The sequence below is a fragment of the Chanos chanos genome, chromosome 8, assembly GCF_902362185.1.
Source record: "Chanos chanos chromosome 8, fChaCha1.1, whole genome shotgun sequence".
Classification (NCBI taxonomy): domain Eukaryota; kingdom Metazoa; phylum Chordata; class Actinopteri; order Gonorynchiformes; family Chanidae; genus Chanos; species Chanos chanos.
The window spans coordinates 46507538-46513537 of NC_044502.1; positions in this window are offsets into that span (position 1 = coordinate 46507538).

Below are 6000 nucleotides of genomic sequence, written 5' to 3' on the forward strand. Positions count from 1 at the left end.
CTCTCTCTCTCTCTCTCTCTCTCTCTCTCTCTCTTCTCTCTTTCTTCTCTCTCTCTCTCTCTCTCTCTCTCTCTCTCTCTCTCTCTCTTCTCTCTCTCTCTCTCTCTCTCTCTCTCTCTCTCTCTCTCTCTCTCTCTCTCTCTCTTCTCTTTTTCAAGCTGACTTTGATGAACAGTTACCATCTGTTTTGCTGAGTCACTGAATGGTTTCGGTGATGGTTAAATGGTTAAAAGAGACAGCGAGCTCACTTTTACAGACCTGCATTGTGCTCCTTACCGTGGCTTCTATGATTCCCTCGGCCATGCCAAGACATCGTACGGGTTCCAAGTTCATTATACAGTCCACGACAACCAACAAATGAAGTTCATTTTAATAGGCTCATTGACTTCAGTCAGAACAATGGCATTATTCAGGGGCCATGTGTGGCCCGTTTGAATTTGGCTCAGATCAAAGACACTGATTTTGTTGTGTTTTTTTTGTCATGTTGAAACAGAGTGTAGACTAAATTTAAGAATTGTGAAGCTATTGTTTACAGTGGGTTGCTGGTGGCTATGTTGAGATGAAAGCGTTCATTAGCAGCATAGGCTGGTAATTAATGTCTTCGTTTATTTCATTTATTTAGTTCCTTCCAGAAGGAAACTGCATTTACTCCACACTTCTCTCCTCAAACCTCTACTCCAGCATTTTAAAAGTGCCATGTGTACAGATGCAAGATGACTGAGCACTCCTCATTCATTTAAAACCTGGACATTACGCTGTCATTCCAAAACTCACTGACATCAAACAGGGATAACGCTGACATGGTTGCAATTCTGTGTCCTGTCCATATGCGGCCACTATGACTCCCTAAATAAGTAATAGTTAACACACTCATTTCCATATGCGGCCACTATGACTCCCTAAATAAGTAATAGTTAACACGCTCATTTCCATATGCGGCCACTATGACTCCCTAAATAAGTAATAGTTAACACACTCATTTCCATATGCGGCCACTATGACTCCCTAAATAAGTAATAGTTAACACGCTCATTTCCATATGCGGCCACTATGACTCCCTAAATAAGTAATAGTTAACACGCTCATTTCCAGTAACGGTGGCATTTTGGTTTAAAGCTGGAGATGGTAACTTTGTAGCTATTCGCTCAACCATGTGAGTGACACTGGATATGATTATGCAACACCGTGAGGACATTATCAAAAAGTGATTATTTTGCCAAGTGTAACCAATTCACGTCTTTTTCATCAGATCAAACTGAGGATTTAGAAATTCATGACTGGACCAGATGAGCATGAGTCCAGAAGGAGATTCTGAACATTGTCTTTAATGGGAGAAATGAACGTTTGATGTAGCTGTCCATGCCCTGATCTGTAATCACTCTATTATAACAAGACAATAAAAGTCAAGACCCCTTTTAAGTCTATATGCAGGTTCACAATGTGATAACAGTGATAGATACAGTCAGAATTGAAGAGAACAAGATTATTTCTTGACAGTTTTCAAGTGTTACTCTATCAGTTACTAACTATTACTCTTATTGTTTTCTAAAATGTTACCCATAGCATCGCATGTATACAGTGGTGGTGTATAGTATTGGTAAAGTGTCAAAACTCCATTGACTCCTGGTCCATTTGAAATTTGTTTATTACAGACAAACTCTTCACTTCAGTATCACAGATGAACAGCAGTTCATGAGTCCGATACCTGCCCAGGGAGAGCAGTTGGTGAACATGTATCAGATACTGGGAACATAATGACTTTTTGAGTTGAGAGTTAGTTTTGACTGGATAGGATGTACCATGGAGGACTGTTTGAATGTCGATCCTAGCACTGGTGTTCCACATCTTCAGGGGACTGGGAAACTGAGCGAACCACTGAATGGAAGGGCTGGGTGTGGGAATATCACACATTTGTTTAAAAGACGGATCGCTGTTTTTCTTGAAAGCCGATCAATTAGAATGAAAAATTTCCCAGCTTTATCCCAAAAGGCCGCCTAATTTCTGTCGTGATTTGACTCAACTCGAGACAAAGAGTTCTAGGACACCAAAACCTCACAAACCAAACAAAAACAGTGCCGAGCGCCGAGGTCCATAACCGCTTTGGTACTGATGCATGTAACTCCGTTGTAAGTATGGCAGAATATGAAAGCTTTTAGTGCTGTCATCAGAATGATCAGCAATAAGCCATCTGAAATAGAATAACTCTCATGTTTGTTTTTCTTCCTGAGGTCGGATTCAACTACAACTCGTGAACCATGACTACGGTTCAGCGTCACTCCGTCGCAATGGTTAACCCTGTTAAGTCTGTAGGGCCAGCGCTGATCCTCTGCCTGACCACAGATGGGTTGGACTGGAGTATGAGTAATGGGGTAAAATGCCCTTTGAACCTGACGGAAACCACCTTACTCACTGGTCACATTTTCCGCTATTATGCTGAGTGGCTTTGGTATCTTTTAAGGCAAAGGCTGAGCCCTCAACAATGCCTGTTTCTCTCACTGACGGCTAATTGCCATTGAATAATCAGACGTGGGAGAGCCAAGCAGAGAATGAAAGCACTGAATCTTGAGCGTGCCTGTTTCCAGAGGAACTCAAACATGTGTTTCTTCAGCATGTGCGTGTGTGTGTGTGTGTGTGTGTGTGTGTGTGTGTGAGGGAACATCAGGATAACACTATCCCACCCTGGCTTGTTTATGCTGTCACCATGGTGAAGGCCCCGAACATGGCACCGTAGTGAATTAAAGTAATTTTTAAGGTTTTGAAATATCCCTCTCCACACACAGATGTCCCCTGAGCTACCTCTCTGTGATGTCAGAGCTCAGTGTTGGGTGTCACATGAGGTCACTTTCCGTGGTTATTAAAAAAAAACACGGACCGTCTTACATCACCCCCAACCAAAACACAATTTTACAAGTACTGAGAAATAGGCGAGTGGCATGGGATTGTTTTGTTCCAGATTTTAATATTGAATATATTATAGGTCCTTATGCTATCTTACTGCTCTCTCTCCCTCTCTCTTTCTCTCTCTCTCTCTCTCTCTCTTTCTCTCTCTTTCTCTCTCTCTCTCCCTCTCTCTCTCTCGCTCCATATATATATACATATATATATGACATATGTGAGTGTGTGCGTGCGTGCGTGTGTATGTGTGCGTGCGTGCGTGTGTGCACGTGTTTTTGCGTGTGTGTGTGCGCGCGCGCGCATGTGTGCGTGTTTGTGTGCGCGTGTGTGCGTGCGTGTTTAGGCTTTAAATACACATCAGATCTCTGAGGACTCACATGATTGTCGGGGAGAAAAACAGTGAGTAAATAAAGATGTTAAATATGTGAAAGACTTGGCCCTGTCCCATGACTCTTCCATCTCTCCTTCACCTTGTGTCCTTTCCTGCTGAGTGTGTTATAGCAACACCAAACAAACATCACATGAATCCATCATCACCCATCATCCAAACTGTCAATTATCCTGTTCACTGCAACAGCAAATTTACACGGAGAGCGAGCGCTGAACAATACTGGGCCAGAACCAGGGCTTACCTAAGTATTCATCTGACCCATTCTATAAAACCAGAACCAGTGCTTACCTAAGTATTCATCTGACCCATTCTTAGAACCAGAACCAGTGCTTACCTAAGTATTCATCTGACCCATTCTATAAAACCAGAACCAGTGCTTACCTAAGTATTCATCTGACCCATTCTTAGAACCAGAACCAGTGCTTACCTAAGTATTCATCTGACCCATTCTTAGAACCAGAACCAGTGCTTACCTAAGTATTCATCTGACCCATTCTTAAAACCAGAACCAGTCCTTACCTAAGTATTCCTCTGACCCATTCTTATCAAAGAGAATGTCAGATATGGTTTATCGACATATATGCCGATAAACTGAAATAAGACAACATATAATCACACACAAGTTCATAAGGTCTGAAACCCCAAACTCTCTCTGTTCATTACGACAGCAACGGAAACCAAAAGGTCAGAGAGTTAACCAGTGCTGCCAGCTCAGACAGGATATGGGAGCGCTGGTTTTTACGGCTCTGCTTCCACTCTCGGGCCCTTCACTCTGCTTCAAAGAGCGTTTATGGCCAGCGCAGGACGGGGCTGGTGTCCTGTCTCCGTGCACACGGCTCAGTTTTCTGCCTGGGACCAAACGAGCGGACCAGCCTTCTGTGTAACGGACAGAGAGAAACGAGAGGACACTCACGCCAGACATCCCACATCTCTCCCTTCAGCGCTGCTGCGGCCGTGACCTCGCCTTGGCAGATTCTTAACTTGACATTTGACTGGAAGTTGGTGGTAAAATTCCACATCTGCTGTTAAGTTGTATTGCCATTGTTACAGATTAACCAATTTACTGTGCATTCAGCATACACTCGTTTCTCATTAAGCTGCAGGAGTTTGTAGTATTTCATCATTCATTCAAAGTGACAGGAAGAAAAAGTGATCCGACTGCACGATTGTCTGGTAATTAATCCACACTGGCTCTCCTTTTTCTCTTCACTGAGAGACATTAAACGCTTTTGGGTATCACCAATATGCCAAAACTCCAAGCAATGTTAACTTTTTATTGGTTGATTGGCATCTCCATCAGCTCATGTTATTCATTACGTATTAACGTGGCATTCTGGGAGTTGTGGTCAGTTGTAGTGTAGTTTAAAATCACACTCACTCTCTCTGACGGATTACCCGTGTTTTGTTTGTAACTCGGCCGGAGGTTGTGTTTAGATATGGAGCTGGATGACGGTCTCATTCTTACTGGGCCAGCTGTTTAATGATGCTCTTACAACATCAGATGCTGCAAACACACACACACACACACACACACACACACACACTCACACACACACACACACACACACACACACTTACACACACACACACACAGACACAGTTGTTCTGAAGAAAGCCATTACACATCAAAACAATTATGACAGCCCAAAATCAGACGGGCAAGGTTTTTTTTAATGGGTTTTAATGGATTCTCAGTCTCATCAGCAGATGCTGTAAGCCCCTTTGTTCATGACACAGGCATCAAACCTTCCCCTTCCATCTTTTTCTAATTATCTTAACGTTTCCTCTGCTATTAACTATTACTCTGTTATGTCCCATAGTCCTAATGGCCGAGAGAAACTCAGTAGATAAGCACCGTAAACTTATACTGCTGATATTAAAATGGACTGATGGGTTACACTGACATCCAAATCCCTATATCATCTCCTCCTTTTTTTTCTGTGCACTCAGAGGCTGTTTCAGATGCAGAGTTGGATTCGGTTTGGCCTTTGCATCAGCGGGGGGGTTCATCAGCCCCCCCCCCCCCAGCACATGGAGACAGCCCCAGACCTCCTGACACTAGTCCCTAAGATTACGCCTCCGAGTGCCTGCCGTGATTGGCCGTTGGGTCGTCGGGTCAGTAAGTCAGTGCCGCTTGACATGGCCTAATGAACCAACAGAGCCGAGCCTTTGAAGACAAGTACGCCTGGGAAAGGACACGTAATCGATCAAGCACGGCTGCTCTTAAAGCCTCTTATCACCTGCGTCTGCAGTCAGAGAGGCAAACAGTGGTGAGCAGGGGGGAGAATGACTTTGGGGTCCTCCTGGGCTTCGCGTTTAATTTGCTTTGCGCTGAAACTGCGGGGCAGGTTACCTGTCGTTTCAGTTCACTTAATCAGAAAAAAATTAATCTGAAATTGAATTTTAAACGAATTTCCCTTCAGGGATGGGCCTGGTTCCAAGTCATTTGCTTTGTTAGGTGTGACGAAGCGTTGACTTCAGCTCTGATCACTCTTCCCGTGAACCCCTGTCTCTGCTCCCATCTCTGACGCAGTGTTGCGTAAGTGGCAACTATCCCACCTAACCTAGCATACGGCGATGACTCCGCTCCCCTGAGGTTCTGAACTGGAATAACATCCAAGCTTTCCCACCACCCTGACATTCCCACTAGACCTCCCAAGGTCAGAGCGCTCTTTCCCCCTCAGCCCGAATCCGAGCTGCTGATACCATCATAT